At 37.1% G+C, this 17,263-nt stretch overlaps 1 protein-coding gene, 1 non-coding gene and 1 pseudogene across 6 annotated transcripts in view; 1 reads left to right on the plus strand and 2 right to left on the minus strand.

The window, feature by feature from the left end:
• The window catches only part of NRG3 (neuregulin 3), a 1,123,251-nt gene that overhangs the window by 660,982 nt on the left and 445,006 nt on the right, over nucleotides 1–17,263 (minus strand). The window lies entirely within an intron of this gene.
• The window catches only part of LOC128929213 (uncharacterized), a 78,390-nt pseudogene that overhangs the window by 116 nt on the left and 61,011 nt on the right, over nucleotides 1–17,263 (plus strand).
• Nucleotides 9,664–9,769, minus strand: LOC118146517 (U6 spliceosomal RNA). The gene has a single exon (XR_004732377.1). It is a non-coding gene; the product is annotated as a U6 spliceosomal RNA (small nuclear RNA).

The following is a 17,263-nucleotide window of genomic DNA, read 5'->3' on the forward strand; positions in this document are numbered from 1 at the left end:
AGGAGCTGTGCAGTTATCTGGATCACTTATCCGGCACTTATTATAGGTAATTTAATGTGTTTTCTTATTTTTTTATAGGTTTTGGTCTCTATCCCCAGGGAGATCAGGGAGAGTGCTTTGCTTTTAAGTTTTCTATTCTTTCCACATCATGTAGCATACATAGTAAGTAATCAGTACAGTAATTAAATGCACACTGAGAGGTGGTAGTGGTTAATTCATTAAAGGCAAAATGGGAAGAAAATGTTGGGCTAGAAGACAGAAATCCCTGCAGATTTTGCAATGAAAGTTAATTTATTATGAATTAAAACGATGACTGGGTTTCCCCTTAAGTACTGAGTTGAACCTGAATATTACTTATGGAGGTTTCTATGTTGCCGGCACAATGTAGCACACTGTGGGAGCACATATTTTGTTGCAGGAACAAGAGACCAAAATTGGCTATTACAGATAATAATTGCATGAGATAGTCAAAGAAAGGGAGAGTTTAATTCAGGCTATAGTTATCTCTGAGGGTTTCTTTAAGTGTTGGCATTGGAGCTAGGCCTGAATACGTGTGATTGAATTGGCACAGGAAAAGGAATACTAGATGAGAAGAGCAAAATCACCTAATTTAAAAAAAGGAAAACGTTGAGACTCAGGTTAGACCCTAAACACATTCTTCACACTCCTGGCTTAAACATGTCAGATTTCCTCTTTGTCTTTAGAGTTGAGTGGGCGGACGCGCCAACACTTCGTAGTGAGTTTTGGGCAGGCCACCCGTGCAAGGACAGGAACCCAACCCAGAGCTCCAGGATTTCCTCTCCTACATCTGCGGAAGTGCGGTGGCCTCACTTCTTGGCACAGGAAAATAACTAAACATAGGCAAAGGAGATCCTAAGAAGCTGAGAGGCATAATATCATCATACGCATTTTTTGTGCAAACTCGTCAGGGGGAGCATAAGAAGCAGTGTCCAGCTGCTTCAGTCAACTTCTCAGAGTTTTCTAAGAAGTGCTCAGAGAAAGAGAAAACCATGTCTGCTACAGAGAAAGGAAAATATGAAGATATGGGAAAGGTGGACAGGGCCCATTAACAAAGAGAAATGAAAACCTATATCCTTCCTAAAAGGGAGATAAAAAAGAAGTTCAAGGATCCTGATGCACCCACGAGGCCTCCGTAGGCCTTTTTCCTGTTCTGCTCTGAGTATCACCCAAAAAATAAGGAGAATATCCTCGCCTGTCCATTGGTGATGTTGTGAAGAAACTGGGAGATATGTGGAATGACACTGCTGCAGATGACGAGCAGCCTTATGAAAAGAAGTCTGCGAAGCTGAAGAAAAAATATGAAAACGATATTGTTGCATATCGAGCTAAAGGAAGCCTGATGCAGCAAAAAAGGGAGTTGGCAAGGCTGAAAAAAGCAATAAAAAGAAGGAAGAGGTAGATGATGAGGAAGATGAAGAGGATGAGGAGGAGGAGGAAGATGATGAAAATGAAGATGAAGAAGATGATGATGATGAATATGTTGGTTCTAGGGCATTTTTTTTCTTTTTTCTTGTCTATAAAGCATTTAACCCCCTGTACACAATTCATCCCTTTTAAGGGAAAAAATTGAGATATAAGGCTGTGTAAGATTTGTTTTTAAACAAACAAAATGTCAAATTCCTCAGGCAGTTTTTTCTCTCCCATAGAGTTCATGATATGACAATTCCTTAAGAAAAGGTAAGAATCTGGCAATGAAATCTAAAAGCTTTTAGGATTAGCAAACTGCCTTTACAAGCCAGAAGCCATTTAAATATGGTTGTTGACTCCAGCAGCCTCTTCGGTAGGAATAGTGTAAACGAAACCTGCTGCCATATATATTAAAATTTCCTGTAGAAGCTGTCATATATCAGGCACCCAGGAAGGAGCACTGGCATGAGACCGAGTTATAAAATATTTAATGGTAAAGGGAAATCGCAGGAAGAATGCAGTGGTGTTTGAAAGGGAAACAAACCATTTCTCAGCTGGCAAGAGGCAAAGATAGCTTTCTCCCTGCTGCCAAAGATCAGACAATTGTTCATTTTGCTGGCATGGGAGAAATGGGGAGTATAGGGCAAGGATTTTTAAAGTTCAATTGATTCGTGGGGCTGCTGTGAGAACTGACAGTTCTTGATGTATCCCAGAGCCATTAATTCTTGCAGCAAATGTAAAACGGGCCCTTGTTAAAGTTGCATGACATATCTGCCACGTTGCAGTTTGAAATCCTGCTTTTAAAAACTCTTTCAGTTTATTTAAACCTGAATAGGACATAGCTTGTTCAATGGAAATGCATTTATTTGGGAATTGCAGAGCTTGTCCTAAAACTAAATGTATTTCCTTCAACCTGCATGCCAACACATGCATATTACAAACTGCTTTAAACTATGATAATGATAATAGCAGCTACTGTCACTGGAGCTCTTGGCTTATGCTAGGCTCTGTTCTATGTGCTTCATAGACACTATCTCTGCACCTCACATCACTTTCCTGAAATGGCCTATTTTATATTACCAGCTATCTCTAAATTCAATAGTTGGTTTTTTTTCCCATCTCCTTGAAATTCTCAAAAGCATCTGACACTCATAACAACTCTCGCCTTTGTGAAAACGTTTCTTGCCTTGGCATCCATGTTATCATATGGTCTTGATTTTCCTCTTGATCTTTGACATTCACCAACTCAGTATCATCTAATCTATATTTAAATGCTGGATTACTTAGTACTGGCTTGCAAATAACTCCGAGCATATACTTAACACTATGCTCAGTGTTTTTCTTTAGCTGTCTTTTTTGACCTCAAACTAACACACTATAAATTTGTGCTACTTTTATTACCTTCTTTTTTTTAAAAAAAAAATAATAATAAAGAATGAGTCTTTACTTAGTTTACTTCTTTGGCCCAATGTTCATGGCTCTTAGCTGGGAGCTTCTGAATACAAACCAGTGCAGCTTAAGTGACTCTGTTGTACTGTTTCCCACAGGTCACATTTTTATTTCTATTTGTTTGTTTCATTATTATTTATTCTCTAGGTGAGTGCTATTCTCTGTGTGGCCCTCAAATTAGCAGGCTCAGAACTATCTTCGAGTGAGAATATTAGAAATGTAAAGCATAGTCTCTATCCAAGACCTACTGCACCAGAAACGCTAGAGGTGGGTCCTGGATGCTTCTGTAGAAAGCTTTCCAGATCACTCTCATATACCCTAAACTCTAGCTGGCCTGGGTGATCCACTCTGTTATCTGCATGCCAATAACCTCAATTTTATACATCCAGCTCACAGGTTTCTCTGAATTCCAGTCTCCCTACCTCTGGGCTCTTGATGGTCATCCCAAAAGCACCTCAGAATTTGCTTATAGAAAATGGAATTCTTGCTCTTCCTCAACAAACCTGTTCTTCCTTTAGCACTCCCAGTCTCAGTTAATGTGACCCCACCAATCCCATTGCCCAGGCCAGAAAGCAGTGGCCATTCTCTTGATCCTGCATGTGCAATCACAAAACACTGTTGATTCTAACTCCTAAATATCTTTTGAATCTACCACTTTTTCCTTCTCCACTTACCTGGAATATTCCTTATAGACCTGTTTATGTATGTGCTAGCAACCCTAAAATGAATTATTTACAATAACGTCAGTTTCCATAATATTTGCATAAAAACACGTAGCAATCAGTCACTGCTGTTCAGACAATCATGTCATGGCTTTTCTTGGCTCTTATGATGAAGACCAAAATCTTCCCAAGCCCTCTGGGTCTCTGTCTTCATCTCATACATAATAACTGCCCCCTACTTTCAATACACAAGCCCCAATGGTTCAAATTTCCCATGTCCCCTTAGGCCTTTGCACATGCTTTGCTCTGCAGGGAGCTACCTTGCACCCCCACACTCCCACAGTTGTCCACAGATTTCATCCAGAGAACATAATACAAGACAGAGAAAACTTCAGCAAAAAATAAATTCTCATTGGATATTTCTGTTCTCTACAAAACTCTCTATACTGTTGCCCAGTAAAGGCTTTCTTCTCTGGGCCCCATTACCATTTACATCACAGACCTATTCCCTTCTCTTTCTGCTCTTTGTCTCTCATTCTTTCAATTAAAGCAATGAGTGCTACTCATAGTCTTGAGCCACCGATAACACATATGTCTGGGAAGCCTTTGAGATTTGTCAATGTCTAACAAAAATAAGCCACACCCTATGGGTTATTCTCAAACTTGCTACTAAAAATAGTAACTTTCATAATTTCCATTTGTTTATCTCATAAATCATATGCCTCTGAAAAATACAAATATGTTTTATATCTGTATATGTGTGTGGATGTATGTGGGTATATGTATTCCTAATAACTAACCCATTACCTGCCATCCAATAGTTATTCAATAAACACTTACTGAATGAATATCCTCACACTAACCTTGATTGTGGACTTTTATCTATTGTAGATGAGATTTTCAGTATATCCACAGAGACGTCATTGCTTCTAACAAAACAGCCTTCCTGGGAGTATGAACTACTCTATAGGCTAAGAAAACCATGGTGTACATTAAGGATTGAATGCTATGTGTAAGTGAAGACAATTTTAGAGTAGCCTAAAAATCCAATATGATAGAGGACTAATTGGGCTTGCCATTCACAGACAGTAGCAGCCACTTACCTCACATAGGTCAGAAGTGCATACTTAGACATTTTTGTGGTTTTAGAGGGACCTTATCTCTGCCTGGTTCTATTAAAAAGTCATGAAGTAGGTTGCTTCACTATTGTGTACGCTTATTTAGAAATATTATGATATGGATTACAGCAGGGTCATTTTCCACTTGTTCAAATGTTACCTTACTTACACACGAGCAGTGAGTAGCATGTATGTAGAAACCCCAGTACCTTCTGCTAAGAAGAGAACATGACCATTTGTAGATTGATCTTAAACTCCAAAGAGAAGAGAACTGAGTCTATGTTAATGGGGCCCTTTTAATGCTTCTCCAGCACAGGAGGACCTCAGCAAATAGACTGATTCTATCTACTGAATCGGGTGCATTGGGAGACTTGAAAGAGATGTCATCATAGACTTGAATTACATGGCCCTTCTTGCTCTGACACCATGTTTCCTAAGCAATTTTCTAATTGAAATTTGATTTCCAGTGTTAATTTGGATGCTATCCATGGGAGGGATGGTGTTTTCTTCTCTACAACATCTTTATTTCCCAGATGTTTCTTCATTTGAAACTTTTATAGGATAAAAGTTTCTCATACATAGCAATAGCCTCCTGTCCAGTCTCCCTGTACCTCACTCTGGTGACTACTGCTAACTCAAGAGTTAACACGCCCACCTCAATAAAAACATGTGAGCTCTCCTTGTCCTGTGGCTAAAATTCCATTGGGCCTTCATTACACAAGATTAATAAACGATTCAGCAATTCCCCACACAAGCCATCAGAGAAGGCTCTCTGGGACTGTACTTCCTAGTGTCTCTCTCAGTTTCCTTGAGCTCCAATAATACTAGAAGACATATGGCCACTTTTAGACTCTGTGAGTTTAAACGTGCTGTTCCCTTCACCTTATACACAGCTATACATCTCCACCTAACAAATAAATTCTAATTGTTTCAGATTTATGTGAAATGTAAGCACACACTGAAGTCTTCTCTAACTCCTCAGGTTAGAAATGGCTGAAAGTATTCAGAGCTCCAGGCACACTTCCTATTCATCTATAACACTGTGATGATCAGTCTGAATTGTAATTTAACTGCTTACAAGTTCATTCTGCATCCTCTTCTTAAACTAGATTATGGGTTCTTAGGGACTAGCAAATGAACCTCTGTATCACCATAACTTACCACAAAGCCTGACACACAATAAGTGCTTAATGCATGCTTTCTGTGAATAGTATCGTAATGGTTATAACAGTGATTAGACCAACATCACAGGCATATACAAAACTGAACAATGATAAGGTAACAGCATCTTGCTGCTCCAATCTGTAATAATGTTTTTGGAAATGAAAGATAAAAAACATATCTATATTTCTGTGTACATACCTGAGACTGACTAATAATCAAGGGGTTTTTATGTTCATGAGTTCCATGTGAAAAATAAAGCAGTGTTTTTTAAATGAGTATTTATGTGTTTGTTTACTTAAGAATTTTCTCCCACATCCCAATTTCTTGTCTGGAAAGTACGTGTGGATGTGATGTTCAACATATTTAATAAGTCATATGGAAATTATAGGACAAATCAGGATAAACCTATATAGCCATATGAGAGAAGCAGGGTCCTGGAGGTCCCTCTGGGGCTATATGTTAACTCTTGTTTCTGGATTAACACTGAGGAGGTTTGGAAAGCCAGGCATCCAGCGTGGCTGCGGTCGGGGACATCCAGCGTAGGGGGTGGGGGACATTTTCCAGGGCATTTGAGCAGTGGTTGTTTACCATCTAGAATTAAACCACTGTAATTTCTTAACAGTCAATACAATTAATGGAGCATCCTGCTGTACATCAGGTCTTCTATCATGATATAAATGTCTTTAATATGATTTGAAGTCAGGCATGTGATACCTTCAGCTTTGTTCTGGTTGCTTAGGACTGCTTTGGCTATTCAAGCCCTTTTCTGGTTCCATAAGAATTTTAGAATTTTTTCTTTCTAATTCTGTGAAGAATGATATTGATAATATATTGGAATGGTGTTGAATATGTACATTGCTTTGGGTAGTATAGTCATTCTAGTGATATTAATTCTTCAAATCCATGAGCATGGAATGATTTTTGATTTGTTTGTGTCATCTGTGATTAAGTGTTTTGTAGTTCTCCTTGTAGAGATCTTTCACTTCCTTCATTAAATGTATGCCTATGCATTTTTTTTGTAGCTATTGTAAATGGGATTGAGATCTTGATTTGGTTCTCAGCTTCCCTATTATTATTGGTGTTTAGCAATGCCACAGGTATTTGCATGTTGATTTGTATCCTGAAAATTTACTGAAAACATGTATCAAATTTAGGGCTCTCAATGCTATAGTAACCAAAAGACATATAGATAAATGGTACAGCATGGAGAACTCATAAATAAAGCCACATACCTCTGACCAACTGACCTTTGACTAAGTCAACAAAAATATATACTAGGGGGAGGACACTCTATTAAACAAATGGTGCTGGAAAAATTGGATAACCATATGCAGACAAATGAAACTATACCTATATCTCTTTCCATATACAAAAATTAACTGAAGATGAATTAAGGATTTAAATGTTCCAGGCATGGTGGTTCACGTCTCTAATCCCAGCACTTTGAGAGCCTGAGGTAGATGGAACTCCCGACTCACTTGAGGTCAGAAGTTCGAGACCAGCCTGAACAAGATGAAGAAACTCTATCTCTATGAAAAATACAAAATTAGCTGTGTGGTGGCACATCCCTGAAATCTCAGCTACTCAGGAGTCTGAGGCAGAAGAATTGCTTGAACCCAGGAGGTGGAGGTTGTGGTGAGCCAAGATCACACCACTGCACTCCTGCCAAAAAGAAAAAAAAGACTTAAATGTACAACCTGAAACTGTAAACATCCTAGAAGAAAACCTAGGAAAAACTCTACTGAACATTGGCCAAGGCAAAGAATTTATGACCAACTCCTCAAAAGCAAACATCATAAAAATAAAAATATATAAGTGAGAGTTAATTAAAGGAAAAAGCTTGTACGCAGCAAAATAAACAATCAACAGAATAAACAAACAATCTACAGAATGGGAAAAATATTTGCAATCCATGCATCTGTAAAAAGGGCTAATATCCAGAATCTACAAGGAACTCAAGCAACTCAACAACAACAATAAAAATAAATAAATAAATAAATAAATAAATAAATAAATAACTTTATTAAAAAGTGAGCAAAACACATGAACAGACACTTTTTAAAAGAAAACATACAAGCAACCAATAACATAAGAAAAACATTCTCAACATCATTAATCATCAGATAAATGCAAATTAAAATCACAGGGAGATATCATCTTACATCATCAGCCAGATGGTTAATATTAAAAAGTCAAGAAACAACAGATATTGTGAGGATGTGGAGAAAAGAGAATGGAAATACACTGCTGATAGGAGCGTAAATTAGCACAACCTTTATAGAAAACAGTATGGAGATTAATCCAAGAACTAAAAATAGAACTACCATTTGATCCAGTAATCTCAGTAGAGTATATATCCAATGATATACCCAATCATTATATAAAAAAAGATATCTGTCATTGTATTTTTCTGGCAGCACTATTCACAATACCAAAGATAGGGAATCAACTTAAATGTCCACTAAAGGATAGCTGGATAAAGAAAATGTGTGTGTATGTGTGTGTGTGTGTGTGTGTGTGTGTGTGTGTGTGTGTGTGTGTGTGTATAAAATATAGCATGTGTACACAAATGCCATATTCCATACATATGGAATATATACACATATATATACAATATACACATATACACACAATATACACATATACACACACCAGAAATACCATATACCATAAATTCCATAAAGCACTATTCAGCCATGAAAAATAAATCATATATTTTGATGCAAAAGATTAACAAAATCTAGGACTCCCAAGGCTTAGTAACCAAAACACCATGGCACTGGTATAAAAATAGATATATAGATCAATGGAACACATTAGAGGAACTGGAGGCAATTATTGTAAATAAAATAACTCAAAAACAGAACGTCAAATACTTTATGTTTTCGCTTACAATCGGTAGCTAAACAGAGTACACATGGATATATAGTGGTAAAAATATACATTGGAAACTATAAAAGATGGGAGCATGGGAGAAAGGTAAGGGTTGAAAAACTACCTATTGGGTTACCAAATCACCTTTTGGGTGATGAGTACACTAAAAGCCCAGAATCTACCACTATGCAATACATTAATGTAAGAAATCTGAACTTGTACTCCCTAAATCTATAAAAATGAAACATATATATACACACATATATAAAATAAATCTGTCCTTAGGACTTATAGTTTTAACAATTCAAACTAGCAACCTTGGGATAAGAGAAACTTTAGAGGTCAGCATGCAATAATAATGCTTGGAATAAACCCATTAATCCAATATAAAGATCATTTTCATTTTACTGAAGAGAAAGTGAATTATGAAGGTACCACACAACAGTCTTATTATTTAACACTTTATCCATAGAAAGGCAGGGAAAAGCCAGAGAAGACCATTCCATAAAGAAATCTCTAATAGTCTGCTTTTTTAACTGTGCTGAGTTTTGGACTCTTTTAAGCTACATATATTCGAGTATCTCCTTGCCAAACACTATCACTCCAGAATAAGTAAACATAAAAGCAATTAAAAGGCACCATTTTTTAGCAGTTCATTCATCCTGGAACCCATCTACCCAACACCATTTTTAAAACATTTTGATTTTTAATTTTTGGGGGTACATAGTAAGTGTATATATTCAAGGGGTACGTGAAATGCCTTGATATGGGTATGCAATGCATAATAATCACATCATGGAAAATGGGGTATCCATCTACTCAAGCATTTATACTTTGTGTTACAAACAATCCTATTATACTCTTAGTTATTTAAAGTGTATAATTAAGTTATTATTGACTAAAGTCACCCTGTTGTGCTATCAAACAATAGGTCTTATTCTTTCTATTTTTTTGTATCCATTAACCACAAAAATAAGAAACGTTTCACGAATTTGCATGTCATCCCTGTGCAGGGCCATGACGAGCTTCTCTGTATTGTTCCCATTTTAGCATATGTACTGCCAAAGCGAGCACCCAACACACTTGTTTTTTTTTTTTTTTTAGCACACGCTAAAATACTGTGCAAGGTAGGTATTGCCGGGAGGTAGGTGGATACAAAAATATAGACAATGCTTGACTCTAGGAATTTCTATTACTTTCTCTTTGAAATTTACTTTTCATTCCATTATGGCTTTGAATTAATGTCTAAACATTGACTTGATTTTTCAAATTCCTTCATCAAAATGAGTATCACTCACTTTAATTACTTAAAAATCTTTTTTCCTCTTTATAGTCTCAGCTTATATTTGAATCATTTATTTGAGTGTGCAGAAATCCAAGCAGTTTCTTCTCCGCATGGGGTGTAAAGAAGGCTTAGGAATTGCAACACAAGAGCCTCGCCTGAAGCCCTGCTTATGCATTTGCTAACTATGTCAAGTATCATGATAGAAGTAGAAAATGTATTCTAGGAGTAGGAGAGTTCGTGGAGAGGACAGTTTTGTCAGCAGCATTGTGGTGGCTCTGCATTTTATGCAAGAAAGGCTTAGAGAGTGGGTTGAGGTGGGAATTAGACATATCTTAATGCAGCCTTTGCATAGGAAACATGTTTTTACTTCTATGGTGTTCTCATTTGGATGGGTTGAGAAACTGAGATTATAACAAGACTAATTCTAACACTAGCCCCAGCCACCACCTCCAGATTCTTAGTGTCTTATCTGCAAATCACAGTTTGAAAAAAGTCAATCAAGAGAAGTTTCCCCCTCAAAAAAAAAAAAAAAAAGCAAGCCAACTGTCAAAGACATTTTAGAGAGTATTTACTCTGGCTGACTGGAAAAGTTATGAAAATTATATTAAATACCTTTAAAAGATGAATAGTTGTTTAAGTAAAAGGACTATGTATCTTTAAGCTGTCTTGTATCTCCAGCCACAACCCTAGATGGCATTTGATAGATGCATGACAGAAGATAACGAAATGCTAAATCAGGTGGAAAAGGACATAGCTTCCTAGACATCATGGCACATGAGAAGTACACACAAGCAAGAGGGGAAATGCAAGCATGCAACCAAAGTGTTAAGGACCAAGAAGACCAAAAGGGACACCAGGAATACATTAAAAGCCAAAAGAGCACTTGGAAGCTTAAGATATTTGAACTTCAACATGTTCAAACTTAAAAAATATATAAATTTAAAAATTATTTTAAAGAGAGATAGTTACTGATATGGCTTGGCTGTATCTCCACCCAAATCTCACCTTGAATTGTCATCCCTATAATCTCCAAGTGTGGAAAGGACATGAGGGGAGGCAACTGACTCATGGAGGCAGCTTTCCCCATGCTACTCTCTGTTCTCGTGATAGTGAGTGAGTTTTCACAAGATCTCATGGTTTTATAAGCCTCTGGCATTTATTGTGCTGGCACTCATTCTCTCTTCTGCTGCCCTGTGAAGAGGTGGCTTCCACCATGATTATAAGTTTCCCGAGGACTACCCAGCTATGCAAAACTGTGAGTCAATTAAGCCTCTTTTCTTTATAAATTACTCAGTCTTAGGTATTTTGTCCTAATGGTGTGAGAACAGACTAATACAGTTACTGACTAAACTACAGAAAATCAAGAATGTAGCATTAACCTCTAAAATGTCACATTTGTTTAAAACAGACAACTAGAATGTATTCAGTCAGTAAGTCATTTATCATTTTGAAAACATTCAGGTCTTAGGAATACGCAATCAGATTATGAAACAATTACATTGTTCTCCAAATATTCTGGCATAAAGTACCCAATACATCAATAATTTCACATCCTTGAAGAAGTCACATCCTCTGCACCTGTTCCTGTTCTTCATGACAGTGTTGGTGTCATCTTAAGCAAAAGTGGGAAAGGCTTGTTTCTTGATATGATATTGGGATTCTTTGTTTTGGTCTCAGATGAAATTTATTGTGCTGAGTTCTAAATACCCAACTCAATGCTTTGGAATGTACTTTTGCATATCTGGGTTTGCATTACTACTTTAATACTTGCTGGCATTCTGAACATGAATAAATTGAATATATGAAAGCATACAATTCATGGGGTTTCATGAAGCCTAAAAGAGAAAGGAAGATAATGTGTGGTAGTGGGATTTTCACAGTGCTTGACACCGAGCACATCTTCACCTTCTATACTAAATAAGTCAGCACATATTTATTGAGTATCAACTGTGTATCTAATTCTGTAATGTCTCTGTATGATGCCAATTAAAGTCATTTATTTAACAATCTATCATTGAGTATCTACAATAAGACTGCTGAGTACTGTACTGATTCCTGGGGTGGGAAGTGAGATAATCAGTTCAGATAATAAGGCACATGGCTGCCTCCCAGGAACAACAAGGCAAGCGTGACTGTCAGGTACCCAATCTACACTCTGCTAAGTACAGGGCGGGGAAGAGTGGTGTCTAGGTGACTAATGTACTTATAACGCCTAATCCTTGCTAATCTCTAAGCACTTGTTTAGAGACACTGGATGTGGTTATAGCATTTTAAAAGATAAATAAGCCCTCCATAGGGCAGTTCATGGATTTCTCATATGCTATTACATTGACTGGATCAGTAAAGAGTGGGATGCCCCCATCAATCACTAGTAACATGATTATCTCACAAGTGCATTACCTACAACTTGACCATCACATTGACTTCAGAAAGAGAATGGAGGCTTTTCTGCATTACTCCACAAATATTTTTATGTTTTTTTTTCCAAAGAGGAGAGAAAGGCACATTACACTTTATTCAGTCATGTTTGTCTTACTCATCTCCGACAGTGTACGTGAAAGATATATACCTGGAACAAAGGGAAGGTTTGTGGATCTTATTTGACTCCTGGGTTAACCATAGCCAACTGTTTTTCAGCAGGTTCTTAATTTATCTGAATCTTATTTATGTAATGTGATTAAAATCTTACTTATTATTCATTTTTATGAGTTTAAAGGCCCCAATGCATTATAGACATGCAGTATTAATTTTATCATGCAACTTCTCTGCTTTAAAATTTCTCTTTCCATTTGAATAGACATTTTTCCAAAGAATATATATATATATATACACATCCAACAAACATATGAAAAGATGTCCAAAATTGTTAGTTTTTATGTAAAGTAAAATGAAACCTACAATGAAATATCACTTTACATCTATTGGAACAGACAACAACAAGTATTGGCAAGAATGTGGAGAAACAGAAACACTCAGACCATGCTAGGGAAAGTAAAATGGTGCAGCAGCTGCAGAAAAGTTCGATCATTCCTCAAGATGTTAAACAGAGTTACCATATGACCAAGCAATTCTACTCCTCACATAAGAGTTTTGAAAACAAATGTTCATACTTGTTTATGAGTGTTTATGTAAATATTATTCATAGTAGCCAAACCAACTCCATTGTACACCAAGTGATGAATAAACAAAAGTGGAAAAAAGTGCTACATCTATACAATGGAATGTTATTCACTAATAAAAGACATTGGTTACTGATTCATGCTACAGCATGGGTGGACCTTGAAAGCATTATGCTGAGTGAAAGAGGGTAGACATACGTCTAAATATTACATAATCCCATTTATAGGAAATGTCCAGAATAGGCAAATCCACAGAGACATAAAATAAATCAGTGGTTGCCAGAAGCGGGAAGGAAGAGTGAAGCTCTGTGTTCTTTTCTTTTAACCTTGGTTTCCTATAAACCCTCTTTTATGTTTCCAGTTTAGTAAGAAGTAAAAGGGGACAAAAATTGCTCAATAGTGAAGATTCTGCAAATAAATAACAATTTCATATTAATGCCATTTGAGAAAAAAAAGAAGAATCCTCATGTACCACCCCAAAACTGTTTGCCTTATTGACAAACTTGACTCCCAAACCTTTGTTTCAGAACAAGTATTATTGAGAAAATTCGTCCATTCTCTGTGATTGCTGGAAAGCAATTAAAACAAAAATCAAAGAGCTATAACCATCTGTTCATTTCCAATTCTTATCTCTCCATTTGCAGAACTAACAGCTATAAATTATAGTGCTTGTGGATCATTCAATATTTTCAGTATGAAAGACAATGGTGGTCTTTAGCCTACCCAACATGGCAAAACCCTGTCTCTGCTAAAAATACAAAAATTAGCCAGGCATGATGGCGGGCACCTGTAATTCCATCTGTTTGGGAGGCTGAGGCAGGAGAGTCACTTGAACCAGGGAGGCAGAAGTTGCAGTCAGCCAAGATCATACCACTGCACCTCAGTCTGAGCGACAGAGCAAGACTCTGTCAAAAAAAAAAAAAAAAAAAAGAGAAAGAAAGATAATGGTAGTCTTTATTGCTGAGAAAATTTGGAATTTTCAATAGAAATTCCAATTTAAGTACAGATAATAGGCTAGAAATCTACTATCTAACTTTGCCTCTCTGATGGTGGAAGCCATGAGCTCCCCACCCTTTGCACTGATCGAAGTCATTTCCCAATCTGCCCCACAAAGTAGGAACATAGTAATTTTCCTTGATATCTTAAAGTCTGCAAGGGTACATTCTCTGCCTCTTCTACACTGCTCTCCATCTCTCTTCTCCTGTACTGGTGTGACTTTGTATTTGTACATACCTAGTAAAATGAGTTTTTACTCATCTACCTGGCAAACCCTTCTACCGAGAATCAGATTTAGTTCATATAGAGAAGGGTTCAGTATACTATGGTCCCAGGCCCAAATTTGGTCTGCCACTTATATTTTTAATTACAATTTTGCTGAAACAGTGCTAAACTCATCTGTTTATGCATGTCTATGGCTTTTGGAGCTCCAATGAGTTGAGTAGTTGTGAAAGAAACCACATGACCCACAAAGCCTAAATGTATATTATTTGACCTTTTACAGAATTTACCAACACTTGATATGAAACATTACTGGGGAAAGTGGCTTTCTCACAGATTACATATTTGAGTTTATTGGCATTTTTCGCATTTATTTCAGTGCTTTAGTGTAATATATTTCAATAAATATATATGGAAGGTGTGCAACCAAAATTTAACCACTAGGGCATTGTAAGACAGACTTGATTTTGATCCTAATTCTGATATTTTACTAACTATAATTTTTCAATAAGTTACTTAACTTCCTTTTTTGTTTTTCTTTGTTTTTGGGAAACAGTCTTGCTCTGTACCCAGGTTAAAGTATGGTGATGTGATCATGGCTCAGTGCTGCCCCTGGGCTCAAGTGATCCCTTGCTGTAGCCTCCAAAAGTGCTGACTTAACTTATTTAACCCCCAGTTTCCCTATTTGTAAAATAGAGATAATGAGAGTTCCCACCTGTCAATGAGAATGATTTTGGCTGAGAGTTCAGAAAACTCAATGCAAATGGCTTAAATTTGAAGGAAAATAACATTATCTATTTTAGCAAGAAATGGTTCCTATGTTGTCTAATACAGTGGCTTACCTAGATCCCCCAAAATAAAGGACTCATTCTGCTGAATCATCATTGGCTGTATCCTTAGTCTAGGCTCCCTTGTCATAGATAGCTGCCACGATTTTAGGCATTACATCTAAACATCATCACTCCTATTTCATTAACAAGATTTGAATCCCATGCCCACCTCTTAAGAATTCTCAGTCTGAACATTGGCATTCCCCTGAGTAGCAATGAAGCAAATGTATGGCCATGTGAAGGGGAATGGGCTGATTGTCAGACTAAAACTGAAATTCAGTTGAAGTAAAGTCCACGGAGGATGAAATGTGAGCAGTAGCCAATAATATCAGCTAAGATTTTTAAAATGAGAATTCTATAAACGAATGCATGTGACAACATGTAGTGTGCAGTCAATAAATGCTGGCATCTCCTGGGAACTGTGATATCACCTTTTTTGATAGATTCGTTGGTAGCATTCTTCCAAAATATATTGTTTAATATAAAGTGCAACTTGAATTAATTTTATTAGGAGTTTTAGAAGAACTGAATATTATTCCATTCGGTAACTGAAAAGCTTCCAGAATCTAATGGGATTGGATAATTACCATTAAGCAAACACAGAAGGACTCTGTATTTTTTTTGCAGCACACACTCACCTATCAGTGATATTTGCATCCACCTCATATTAAGTGTGTATCAAATACTTACACATCCCCAAGGTCACTCAGTGCAATTAACTGCAAAGTAAACTTAATTAAGGTAAATGAATGTGCTATTTTCTTTACAAAATCACTCACTGAAATGCCCATAATTTTTAAAACGGTGCCCACCTTTTTGCTTACCTAATTCTCACTTGGCTCAGATATAGTCTTCTAGAGCTATTATTTGCAGCCTGTCTTATCTGCCCTCAAAGACACAGAATTCTGCATTCCTTTTGTCATAGCCCTTATCATATTGCATTATAAATGCCAGTTTACAAGTTTCTTTCCCCTTCACCACACTGTGAGCTTTGAAAAGGCAGCTCCTGATACACAGCATGTACTCCTTCCATGCTTCAGGGAAATAAGTAATGAATGACTGTAAATGCCCATTGAGAATGTCCATACTGAGAGAAAGCTGCCCTTATTTACACATCCCTGACCATGGTGAGACTCCTCCTTGTGCTCACCAGATTGAAAGGCCCATGTTTCTCCTCCCTTTTCCTTCTCCCAGTGTCTTCATTAAGTCAGAAAGATTGGAGCCATCTAGCAATATTCTGTTTTTCTTTTCCTCCTCCCTGACCAGGACACGATATTTTTCCACGAGAAGAAAGAATAAGGGGACTGAGACCCCACCCAAAATTAAAAGTCAATGCAGTGGGTACCTATGAACCAAGGTGAGTGTCTTGTAGATATTTTGAGTAGGTGTGAAAAGACTCCAGGAACTAAAATTACTACACTCTGAGACATTTATTAAAAACAATCCCACCAAATAGATAAGCATACAAGTCTCTAAAACCTTAGCTATGCTTACAGTGACAAGACATACTACGAGAAAAAACTGTCTATAGAGAATGATGAATACAGAATTTCGAAAGCCCCTGCCTCCTATACTGAAGGATGTTCTGGGAAAATGCCTCCATGTGGCTGTACTCTCCCTTTAATGCGTTTTGAAATCTCATCTGTTTTCCCACAGGCAACTCAGAGTCAGTTCAGCTGACTCTTCCCCAAGTCTTCCACCTGGCATTAACCTTCATCTCGTCTCTGCTTCCTCAACATTTTGCTGCTATTCTTATTATAACATGTATCACTCTCTGCCTTGTGTGCTGGCTATTTTTGTGTTTGTTATTCCTGAAGCCCACTGGGTAAATCCTGAGCTCCTGAAGGGCATGGGCAATATTTGCTCATCTTTTCTTCCCCATTGATAGAGACCACCTAAGCTAATATAGAATCAGAGACAAGGGTAGATCCTGATCAATAAACATATCTGAATATATTCTTCCTATTACACTTTACTGCCAAACTGAAAGCCTCTTTGTGAACAGACTGTTTTCCTTATGCAAGTAGGGCTTTGAGAATGAAAAATTATGTTCAAAAACTCAATTGTTGATGCTTTCTGTGTGATTGCCTATATAAGTTGAAGAACATTCTTTTTT

Source organism: Callithrix jacchus, chromosome 12 (assembly GCF_049354715.1).
Source record: "Callithrix jacchus isolate 240 chromosome 12, calJac240_pri, whole genome shotgun sequence".
NCBI classification, from domain to species: domain Eukaryota; kingdom Metazoa; phylum Chordata; class Mammalia; order Primates; family Cebidae; genus Callithrix; species Callithrix jacchus.